Genomic DNA, 12,732 nt, shown 5'->3' on the forward strand with positions numbered 1-12,732 from the left:
TTGGATTCTGAAAGCGAAAGGGGGATGTCTGGGAATGGAACTGGAACTCCAGTCGGGCCAGTGAGAAATCTCCCCCTGAACCACTAATGTTCACACAGCCGCTCATTCCATGTTGCCAGCTGGAAACCTGTTTGAAGGAACATGCATCCTGACAGAGCGCCTGTGATAATGTCCCACTGTCTGAACTAAAACTGCAACAGGAGCTGTCCATTACAGCTGTGATAACCGCGTTGGTCTTGGTATTCAGTGGTGCAGACTCACATCATCTGTGTTTAGCGCTGTCTGCCAGAAACAGTCTGGAAAGATGACTGTTACCGAGGAGGCTGTATATGTCCAGTTGAAGTCTGTCTGAGGGCTGAGCAGACTGACTCTCGTCAGCATCTTTCGAAGATTTTTGTTTTGTCCTGAGATGGTGATGAGTTTTCGTCTGCTGAGTGGTTCAGATGGGAAAGTGGGGAGTGACCTGTATAGAAGGAAGTTCAGGACGGCAGTTTCTATTTTCTGAGAATATTGATAAACCTCTTGCTGACTTTCTTCAATGCTTATCTAAAACATTCGAACCCACATCTTTTAAATGTCTCTGTTTAGATCGATTGCAAGTCTAACACTATCTGTTGCATCAAAGATCTACACCAATGATACGTGTTTCCCATTCCCAAAATGGGAATTTCTGACATTGTCGAACAGACGGTTCAAAACTTCAGCAATTTGAACAGTGACTACATTTTAAAAATCGTCACTGTCTGTAAAATATTTTTGACTGTCCTGTGGTTGCGAAAAGAGCTATAGAAATTCAGTAGACCTTCTCAAAGACATAGGCAGGTTGGTGGAATGGGCGGATAAGCGGCAGATAGAACCATAGAAAAGTTACTGCGCAGAAAGAGGCCATTCAGCACATCTTGCCTGGACAGAAAAAAATATGAAAAATACTAATCGCTCAATTAAAATCCACTTTCCAGCACCCGATCCAGTGAACATCTCCACTTCTGACCTTATGATAGAAGGAAGGTCATTGATGAAGCAACTGAAGATGGTTGGGCCGAGAACATTACCCTGAGTAACTCCTGCAGTGACGTCCTGGAGCTGAGATGACTGACTGTCAACAACCACAACCATCTTCCTTTGCATTAGGTATGAATCCAACCAGTGGAGTTTTCTCCCTGATCCCCTTTGACTCCAGTTTTCCGAGGGCTCCTTGATGCCACACTCGGTCAAATACGGCCTTGCTGCCGAGGGCAGTCACTCTCACCTCAGCTCAGGAGTTCAGCTCTTTTGTCTATGTTTGATCAGAGGCTGTAACGAAGCCAGGAGCTTGGTGGCTCTGGCAGAATCCAAACCGGGCGTCAGTGAGTAGGTTATTGCTAAGCAAGTGCCGCTTGATATTACTATTGCTGACCCCTTCCATTACATAACTGATGATCGAGAGTTGACTGATGGGGAGGTAATTGGCCGGGTTGGATTTGTCCTGCTTTTTGTGTACAGGAAATACCTGGGCAGTTTTCCACATAGCCGGGTAGGTGCCAGTGTGGCAGTTGCAATGGAATAGCTTGGCTGGGGGTACGGCAAGTTCTGGGGTACAAGCATTCAGTACTATTGCCAGAATATTGTCAGGGCCCATTGCCTTTGCACTATCTCGTGACTCCAGCTGTTTCTTGATATCATGTGGAGTGAATCGAATTGGCTGAAGACTGGCATCTGGGATGCTGGGGACCTCCGGAGGAGGGCGAGATGGATCATCCACTCGGCACTTCTGGCTGGAGATTGTAGCAAATGTTATCTTTTGCACTGATGTGCTGGGTTCCTCCAATATTGAGGATGGGGATATTTGTGGATTCTCCTCCTCCAGTGATTTGTTTAATTGTCCCCCAGCATTCCCGACTGGATGTGACAGTTCTGTAGAGCTTAGATCTGATCCGCTACATCGCTTAGCTCTGTCTATCACTTGTTGTTAATGTTGTTTGGCACGCAAATAGTCTTGTATTATAGCTTCACCAGGTGGACAGCTCAGATTTAGGTAAGCCTGGTGCAGCTTCTGACATGCCCTCCTCAGTCTTCATTGAACCAGGGTAGATATCCTGGCCTGGTGGTAATGATAAAGTGGGGGATATGCCAGCCCATGATTTTTCATATTGTGTTTGAATGCAATTCTGCTGCTGGTGATCGCTCACAGGGTCTCATGGATGACCAACCTTGTGTTGCTAAATCTGTTCGCAACCTATCCCGTTTAGCACGGCAGTAGCGCCACAGAACACGATGGAGACTGTCCCCAATGTGAAGGCGGGGCTTCGTCTCCACAACATCTGTGCAGTGGCCATGCCAACCGAAATGTCGTGGACAGATGCATCTGCGGCAGGCAGATTGGTGAGGATGAGGTCAAGTATGATTTTCCCTCTTGTTGGTTCCCTCAGTACCTGCCGCAGACCCAGTCTCGCAGCAATGTCATTTAGGCCTCGCTCAGCTTGATCAGTAATGGTGCTACCGAGCCACTTTTGGATATGCACATTAAAGCCCCACACTCAGAGGACATTCTGTGCCCTTGCCACCCTCAGTGTTTCCTCCAAGAGGTGTTCAACATGGAGGAACACGGATTCATTAGCGGAGCGAGGGCGGTATGTGGCAATCAGCAGGTTTCCTTGCCCATTTTTGACCTGATGCCATGAGACTTCATGGATCCCGGAGTCGATGTTGAGGAATCCCAGGGCAACAGCCTCCCGACTGTATGTCACTGTGCCACCATCTCTGCTGGGCCTGTCCTTCCGGTGGGACAGGACATACCCAGGGATGGTGACGGTCGTGTCTGGGGAATTATCTGTAAGTTATGATCCCGTGAGGATCATTATGTCTGGCTGTTGCTTGCCTAGACTGTGAGGCAGCTCTCCCAGTTTCTGCACTAGCCCCTAGGTTTTAGTAAGGAGGACTTTGCAGGGTTTACAGGGCTGAGATTGCCGGTGCCGAGTTCGATGCCGCGTGGTCCGTCCGGTTTCATTCCTTTTTTGTGACTTTGTAGCGGTTGTTACAACTGAGAGGCTTGGTAGGCCATTTCAGAGGGCATTTAAGAGTCAACCATATTGCTCTCTCTTCGACAGTGCGATCATGCGGCGCCAACTCACCAATCACCTGCTCACTGAAGTTCAATGTTGTTTCCGCCAGGGTCACTCAGCTCCCGACCTCACTGCAGCCTTGATCCAAATATGGACAAAAGGGCTGAACTCGAGACGTCATGTGCAAGAGACTGCAGTTGACTATACAGGAGCATTTGGCAGAGTGTGGCATTGAGAAACCCAGCAAAACTAAAGTCAATTTACATAAGGAGGGAAACTCTCCACTGTTTGGAGTCGTACCCGGGGTTTCTAATACATTCCAAAAGATTTCCAGCATCCACAGTATTTTGTTGATAGCCTGTGGGTGACAATGAAAGGACATGTTTAATACTCTCCAAGTGAAAGCTGGCTCTTTGGTCTAGGGGTGCGGTTTTCGCTTTGAGAACCATGTTGATTTAACATATGAGAGTTACCCGGGTTCAATTCCCGGGCGAACCCACACAGCATTTTAACACATTCCTTCGTGTGCTCGAGGTGGTGCCAGTTGGGGAAATCAGGACCAGGTTTGAACATCCGGGAATTTATTGCAGAGAATAAATCACTTCAACACATGCGAAGAAAATGAATACAAAGCATCAAGAACGTTTCTCCTAATTCGTCAAATAAGGCAACTCTCCCCTTGTGGGTTCAGTCCGAGGCTGATTTTAATCAGTTACAGCCTTGACTGAAAGGTCAAACAGAACGGCAGAGTTCGACGGCCCACAGTTTCATTTTAATTTACCGCATTCCGGTTGTGTTCCGGTGCTTGCAGTGAGCCAGGAAGAGTTTCTTTTTGCTTCCAATTTAATGTATGTCCCGGACTTTCCGCGGTGGATTTTCACACTGTGTAGAAACATGTTGAATATCATGTTGAAATATTGAAGTGATTCACATCAGTCCATTTACCACAGTTCCTGATCTGATGTGATGGAAATTTATTTTATTGACAAACTACATTTCCATAATTAGAGATGTGGCTGAATATTCAGGACCTGTACAAAAGAGGAGCATTTATTTCAACAGTTAATGAATGCAAAAAAGTATAGAAGGAAGTTTAATAAATTCGAGTTTCGTGACGAGGTGGCCGAGAGGTTAAGGCGATGGACTGCTAATCCATTGTGCTGTGCACGCGTGAATTCAAATCCCACTCTCGTCGTTACTTTATCAACTGCTTCTTCGCAAGTGCGGAGATTTTGCTTAAGGTGTGTCTGAAATCACTGATGTTAAATTTGCGAAGCCAGTTTGCAGAGGCGGTCGCGCAGTGATAACGTCACTGGGCTAATAATTCATAGAAGGCAATTGCAAAGTGAAACTTCCGGGAGACATGGGTTCATTTCCCATCATGGCTGCTGGTGGAATTTAAGCTCTAATCCCAATGATCAATCATCGATTGTCGTAAAAGCAAGCTGGTTCACTGATTCTGCAATCATTACCTGGTCGAGCCGACAGGTGACTGCAAACAACCCGCTGAGCAAGCCACACAGTTCAAGGGCAATTGGCGATTTGGCTACAAATGCTGGCCTTGCGATCGATGCTCACACCCCAGGAAATAAGATGGAAAAAGGAGACGGCATATCTCATTGATTGAACCTTTCATCAGTCCTGTGATTGACAGACGTGTTGAATGTTCAAACACTCTGTGACTTTAAAAGAAAATCAAACCAGGATATCTCAGTGAAACACAAGAACTTCTCGTTAATCTGTTCCAGGGAACTGAAACAATATACTTTCTATACCCTCACGGAATGAAGCCAGACAGGAGGCAATACATGTGTCTCAATGATGAGTCAATGTCGGTCAGGAAGTGTATGTTCCGTGGGTCGATGGATTCCTCTTTGAGGAATCTCTGGGAGGGGTTTGTTTTTGCTGCGAAATGTTTGTCTGTTTCAGTCTTTCCGCAGTGGGTTTTCACACTGTGCAGAGACATGTTGGGCATAGTGTTGAAGTGTTTCGCATTAGTCCATTCACATCATTCCCTGAACTGACGCGATGGGAATTTCGTCTGCTGACCGAAACTCCATTTCCATTTTTGAACATCTGACTGAATATTCGGGACCTGTGCCAAAGAGGATCATTTAGTTCAACAGTTCATGGATGCTAAAACTACATGACATCGTTAATAAGTGTAATGCATGTGACGAGTTGGTCCAGAGTTTAAGGCTGCTAATCCATTGTGCTTCCCACGCGTGAATTTAAATCCTGTTTCTGTATGGGACGGCGATATGCAGAAATGAAATCTGAAATTACCATTGTGATATCAGACCCAAGTTATGGCAGACATATTGTCTCGAATTTCTCTGTAATACCTTGAATATCAATGTTTAAGGGTTGATCTGATTGGAAATTTTACAATGATTAAATTATATTCTAGCTTCGTTATTTAGTCTGGCGGGAAGTGTGCAAACCATGGGGGCATCTAGCTTTTACAGGGGAGATGACAAGAAGCACTGGGAATCGAAATTCCTGTTAAACTCTCTCCCCCTGCTGTGATAACAATCCCGTCTCTTTCAACTGTGGGTGTCTACCTCTCATTGTCTGTGACATTTCTTCAATTGTCAATCTACTTCTACCGCTCCTTGGAGTGAAATGTCTTCTGTCGCCTTTGCTATGCTGTGAATTATGATCCAGTCAGTTGTTCTCTTGCATTTTACGATCAGGAGGTTGTGAGTTTAAAACTCACGCCAGAATCCTGACACAAATTCAGGCTGACACTCTAGCGCAGTGCAGAGTGAATGCGTGATCAGTGGTGCCAACTTTTAGATGATGTGGTGAACTGAGGTGCCATCTGCCTTCTCAAGTAAAATATACCATGGCACAATTTCGGAGAGGGGTAGGGGGTTATTCCATGGTGTCAGAGACAACATTTGTCCCTCAATCGACATCGCTTCAAAACAGATTATCTTGTCTTTATCACATTGCTTTTCCTGGACCCACGATGTGTGCAAATTTCTTGAACAATTTGTCCAAAAACGCGGTGTTTGAAATCCTGTGAGGAAAAATCAAATTATTATTAAAAACTCTGCTGAGTGAGCTTCATTGGACAGCAGAGAAATCAGGTGAGGAATTCGAGTAAATCAACACCAGAGAACAAGTCACCGTCAAAACTGGATCAACTCTTGCGAAGGTCAATGAGTAAAAGCTTAGAGCTCCGCGCATCATCAGTTCAATGACCAGAGACACTCACAAATGTATTGTGTTCCATGTGTCTGTAATGCAAACCTGAAGCGACGAAACCTTACCAGTTCATGGTGATATTGGGGATGGAATTCCATATTTTAAATAAGCGATTAAGAATGAACGATCATGTCTGTCCAAATAATGATTAACTGTGTCTTTGACGTGTCTGTTTCCGCTATGCTGATACTAATGCCCTTCTCGATGGTCCATATCTCAAGCAGGACGATGCTGTCCAAACACTTATGGGAATTATTGCAGGTTGTTCTGTAGATCGGACATACTGAAGCTCATATACATAAACTTCATTATATCATTTCCAGTTAAGATTATTTTTGTTCCTCTGTTAATCATAGAGTGATAGAGAGCAAGGGAAGGCCATTCGGACCATGGCCTGAAATGGGCTGAGAGAAAGGGGAAATCCTCGGCTGGTTTATTTTTGCACCACTTCTGCTCCCTCCCTGTGGGAAATAAAACGATTTGAGAGATTGGTTACAGATTGAAGTGTTTACTGGAAGCAAGAAGCTGATGTAAATTTACCATAAATTAAATTCAGAGGTGATTTTGTGTCGCAGCCAAATGTTTATTTTTGGTGTTAATGGGAATAATAAATAAACTGAGTATGGTTTCAATCCATCGATCGCTGGGTTAGGAGGCCAGCACGCTTCTGCAAAGCCAGTCTCCACCGAGGCACAATTTTCTACTGCCTATTACTGTTGTTTGATAGCCAAACACCTATTCACTTCCTCAGTACCTTTTAAACAAGAGCACACCTATTGGGAAGTTCACCCTCGCTCCACAAATCCACTTCCGCTACCTCGAATGCAACAGGCAGAGAAAGACACACAGAAAAACAGTAAGAAACTGTCAGAACACACACAATGGCTGACAGGAAAAGCTACCGAGCAAACCAGCAAGATACTGAGAAGGAGAAACTGATCATTCATGAAAAGGTGTTTTTTGTTTCATAAAGATAGACCCTGTTTTTAAATGTATTCCCTGTTGTGTAAATGTGCTCATGCTTTGCAACTGTTCTTCCTGTCTTGGAAGTGTGATCCTTCCGCTGACACATCTTCACTGTGTTTGTGTAAAATGCATCCCTGTTGTGCAAAAGTGACCCCGCCTGTGTAACTCTGATCCACCTTGTGCAAATATTTTCTCTGTTCGGTAAAGGTGTTTCCTGTTGTGTAAAGATATTCTCTGCTCTGTGAAGATGTTTTCTGTGGGAAAATATTTCCTTCCTGGAGTCATGATGTTACCTGTCAGATGTTGCCTTGATGTCAAGGGCAGTCACTGTCACTTCGCCCACTGAGTTCAGCTCTTTTCTCCATGTTTCAGCCAAGGCTGCAGTGCAGTCAGGAGCTGAATGACCCCGGTGGATCCCACACTAAGCGTTGGGATAAATTCTGAATCAGCCAGTGGCACTGAATGTCAAAGTGGGAATCATTCTGTATCTATCAGCCACCATTACTGTTAGGGAAATTGGGACTAATTCAGAAGCAAAATGTCTCTGGTATCTTCTTATTATTAGGCAGACCCTCGGAATAGAGGTTGATTGCCCTGCTTGATGGGCATATTAGTGTGGGTGATATGCCAGGCCATGGGTTGAGCAATTATGGTCGAATACAATTCTGCTGCTGCTGATGGCCCTCATTAATTCACGGGTGACCCGTTTTGATGTCCTATATCTGTTCAAAATTGATCCCATTTAACAAGGTGTCTGTGCCACTTAACACAATGTGAAGATGGGACCTTGTCTCCACAAGTACTGTGCAATGCTCAGTCCTATCGACAATGTCATGGAACCGGTCGTCAAATACTCTTTTTAAAGTTAATAAGAGAGTGTCAACATTGTTTAGTGAAAGGGAAATCATATTGAACCAATTTATTAGAGTCTGTTGAAGGAGGAACATGTGCGGTGAATGAACAGGAACTTGTAGACGTACTGAACTTGTATTTCCAGAAGGCATTTGACAAGGTGCCTCATCAAATGCTATTGTGTGTGTGTGTGTTGTGAGTGGGGGGAGCTCATGGTGTAGGGGGTAACATGTTACCGTTGATGGAAGATTTGCTGGCTGGCAGAAAACAGGGGGTTTGCATAAACGAGTCTTTTACTGATTGGCTGGATTTTTTTTTATTCATGCACGGGATATGGTAGTTGTGAGGAGAGGCCAGAAGTCCTTGACCATCCTTCAATGCCGTTGAGAACGTGGTGGTGAGTTGTCTTCTTGATCCACAATCCATGTGGTGTCTCAACACCCATAGTGCTATCAGAGGTTAGATAAAATTTAACCAAGTTGCTGTCGGTCCAGAGTCACATGTTGGCCCGGTAAGGTTGGCAGCTTTCCTTCCCAAAAGGACATCAGTGAACCGGATTTTTTTTTTGTGACAATCGATGATGGTTTCATGGCCTCTATCACTGAGATACTCAGAATTCAAATTCTCCAGCTGCTGTGGTGGGATTTGAACACATATTCTCAGTGCATGAACCTGGGATCGCTGGATTACTCGTCCAGTGACATTACTTCATTTCTGAATCTCTGATACCAAATTATTTCGCATTATTCAGTCTGTAACTTGTTTCAGGTTCTCTATGAGAGTTGGGTCAATGTTGAGCCTGTCAGGGGAACTGTACATGTACAATTGATTAGTTCAGACAGTCAGCTTCCGGTACTGTAAATGAGTCTGGCAGTTATTCTGTGCGTTTTATTCTATGGCATTGTAATGGAGTTTCTGAATCTCATCATTCCGAATCTCTCATTGGCGCTGTTTATGCGTTTCTCTCTGTGTGTGTGTTATTAACTCATCATCACTCAGTGCTACTGTAAGTGAGTGTGGATTAAAGCCTCATATTCTCTAACAGACTCTGTGATCCGCTTGCCTTTGCGGATTCCTCAGAAACGCTTAGACTGCCTGAGACGTCAGTGGGCGGCGGGTTTGAAATCCATTCCATGTGAAAACAGCCGACTTTAAAACATGTGAGTTGGAAAGTGAAGTGCGAACTTGTGTGTGAGAAGATCACAGAAAAGCGATGGCTGGAGCTGCCCCGAGGGACAAGTTTTGGGTTGTCAGTAAAATATAACTCCTGTAATGAAGGCACAACATTAGAAACAGGAAATGCGGGGAATATTCAGCAGGTCCCAAACCAGCTGTGGAGAGTTTTTTTTCCTGTCGCCAGGATGTAACTCTCCAATTGGATACTTCACGTCGCTCAGATCTTACACTCTCATCGCCTTCGTGTGAGGAACGGGTCGGGCGGGAATTGGGTCTTTGTTGATTTGAGCAAACAGAGCAATGCAGCAATGAGAAGCTCCTCACCCCCCGGCGGCTTGGGGAAGGATGGGACTCAGATACAGGAACCTGACAGGTGCTGATAAAAGGAAAATCACATCGAGTTTTAAATACAATGAAGATGAAAATAGAATTCAAACCGTTTGTGAAGAGCGCAATAGATTGGTATCCCATTACACTGCTCAATTGAGTTAGGATGTTCGAGCGGTTTAAGGCATCTTTCGGTCCCCATTTTCTGTCGAGTCGTGGGTATAAATCCCACTCCAGACATTAATTTTCCTTCCACAGCTCAGTCCAAAAGCTCGACTCCTGCTGGCGAGAAGAACAAGGGCAGCAGACGCATGGGAACAGCATCACCTGCAAACACACTACATTAAACTGAAAATTACAACAAGTGCATCATTGTTTCACTTGGAAGAGATATTTGGATTTTGAGGAGGTAAAAAGCTGACGTTGTGTCTTCTGCATTTGCATAGAAAGGCGCGGTGAAAAGTCGGGGGGATATTGGCGGGGGAGCAGCGGTCGCGGAGGCGATTGTCCCTTCAGTATAGAGAATGGGGAGGGCAGGGGAGGATGTATTTAATTGTAGCATATAGGCCCCACGATATAGCTCCCACGCTATTGGTTACACGCCCACAACTACCCAACGCCCACTCCAGGTTCGGAAATTTTCTTCTTTCTTTGATGAGGTTCAAATGGGGAAAGTTCCCGTTAATTTCAGGCCGCTGGATTGTTGCAGAGATCTGCGCACGCGCGGAATAACCCACACCCCGCCCCCACAGTGTCGTCATAAGGCGAAGAGCGCATGCGCACCCCTCCCCCAACCCAGTCCCTGAGCGTCATTCACTCAGTGAGTGGAAGATGGTTTCATTCAGCAGCGACCGGAGACATCGCGGCTCCGCGGGTAAGTGAACAAACAGCATCTGCTTCCAGCAGCACATCGATTTGGGACCGCGTCCGCAGAGATGCTCAGAGATTGGGATTGACTGCCGGGCACGTTCGGGGGAGTCGGGGTCTGTTTGCAATCGGCCCAGTGGGACAGGATCTGGTCCCGGAACATGGAGTAAGCGGGGGGAAGGGAGAGACAATTCTCAGCCAGTGTCTGAACAGGGCCAGGGAGACAGAATGGCAAGAACTCGCTATTGAAGCTCATTGCTGTTCTCTCTCCCCAAACCGCAGTCAAGGTTCCTCGTTTAGTTCCCGTCTCCCACTGTTTGTTGTTATTGAACAATGAACAGTGGAAAAAATAACTGCACAAAAATGATGAGAAAAGTTGTACAAACAAAATCTATTGCAGGTAGCAGGTGAGACGTGTGACGGACACATTTAAAACAGCGGCTGCTTGTTTGCGGTTGGATACTTAGTTCAAATGGGAGCGGGAATTAGAAACATGACCCGAGCAAAAGCTCCATCGGACAACTCAACTCAGGGAGCAGTGCATGGATTTGGCTGTTTCTGAATGTCACAAAATTGTTGTAAAATCGTTCAAATCACCCAGTCAGCAGAAGCAGATTGGTGTCTTACTGCAGTGGAGTCAGGCATTGTTTGTGCTAAAAGGTTTAATTATCCGATGGTTCCTAATGATTTTTATTTGAAAGGTTATATTGATAATTTTTCTATCTTTTATTTCATCTATTCTTAGGTTAAATGAGTTATTTTTCTTTTTGCAGGCAAATATTTGGAGGAACCAGATTATTCCTCGGCATAAGGGAAATGTCACCAAGCCAGTTCCAACACGAAGCAGGTACAGCATCACTCACAATGCACAAGATACTGACAGCTCATTAGATCCACTCTCACAAAGAAAATGAGTGTTCAGTCCCACACTGTTCCCAAGGTAAGAGACAACTTTTCAATCCCAGATTCAACAGAGCAGACAAAGCTGATTTTCTTTTCATTCCCATCCAACCCAGCTAACATCAACCACAGGATTAAAAATAATTCACGCCCAGCGGCAGATGTAAATACACTGAGTCACCTTGATCACAAATTAAATTTAAAAAAAACCTTAGCTAGAAATGACAACAACTAACTGATTGTAACATAATGAATAATTTGCAATTAATTGCCTCATAATTTAGATAGGGCTACATATTGCATACCAACCCAAAAAGTCTCACCATGATTAAGATGATTCAACAGCAATTCCTTTGCTACAAACTGCAGGAATTACATACCAGGCTATGTACCCAATTGACGTGGATGTTACCATTCACAATTGTTTTCACAGAGCTACAAATTAAATACCATTTGACAACTCCCACACAGCTACTGAATATAACCTATGGCTATAAAATATATCAATTCCATATAATAAATTAAATGTCAAGGTAAACATACATTGATACATTAAGAGGGTGTTAAACAAATATTTTCCAACATGATACCTGAGGCGCATGTATAGTCCAGGCACAGAATTATCACACACTTACATACAACACCAGAGGCACAAAGAAACAGAATGAATCCTACACTCACACTGATAACCAGAGAATCACAGAGGTTAAACTAATCCCACAAAAACCTACTCCCAATAGATTGATGAAAATAAAGGAATTGCAAAACATGTCAGAGAATGACAAATACAGAATTATTCTTACATCCACATGCTGTACCAGAGGCTGAATAATCCAGAATGGAGCCCAGGGTCATAGAAATAACCAGGACTGAAAACCATATAATAAATACCACAGTCATTTATACTACCTGAAACTGAAGGGTAGAAAAATAATCTCATGAACATGGAGTAGTGGAGATTAGAAAATACAGAAAGAATCCCACAATCACATTAAGTACCAGATACTGACTGGTACAAGTTAACCTTGAACTCATGCACTGTACCAGGCACTGAAAAACATAAAGAGACTAGTACATTTGCATACAACAGTAGAGACAGAGAGAGCTTGAATAAATCACGTACTCACTGTCAGCAAGGTGCTGATGAAAACTGAGTTAATCCACACTCACATTGGAAGCGTGTCCACGCTCACATAATGTTCCAGAAACTGAAAAGTACTGAATTAATCCTACTTCATACAGGGTATCAGCAATTGAAATGTAGAGCTCAAACCACAGTCATACACAAAAACATAAGAAAAAAGCCTGAAAAACATAGAGTCAGTCCAACAGTCACAAAATATTGCAGCAGGTTGGCACTCAAAAAAACTCACTCAAAGTGTTTGACAGG

At 44.2% G+C, this 12,732-nt stretch overlaps 1 long non-coding RNA gene and 1 other non-coding gene across 2 annotated transcripts in view; both read left to right on the forward strand.

Moving 5' to 3' along the window:
• LOC144670421 (uncharacterized) overlaps positions 1-12,732 on the forward strand; it is a 918,626-nt gene that overhangs the window by 409,266 nt on the left and 496,628 nt on the right. The gene's annotated exons all lie outside the window — the stretch shown is intronic.
• trnas-gcu (transfer RNA serine (anticodon GCU)) lies at positions 4,155-4,236 on the forward strand. Its single transcript has one exon. It is a non-coding gene; the product is annotated as a tRNA-Ser (tRNA).

This window comes from Cetorhinus maximus, chromosome 31, assembly GCF_964194155.1.
Source record: "Cetorhinus maximus chromosome 31, sCetMax3.hap1.1, whole genome shotgun sequence".
NCBI classification, from domain to species: Eukaryota; Metazoa; Chordata; class Chondrichthyes; order Lamniformes; family Cetorhinidae; genus Cetorhinus; species Cetorhinus maximus.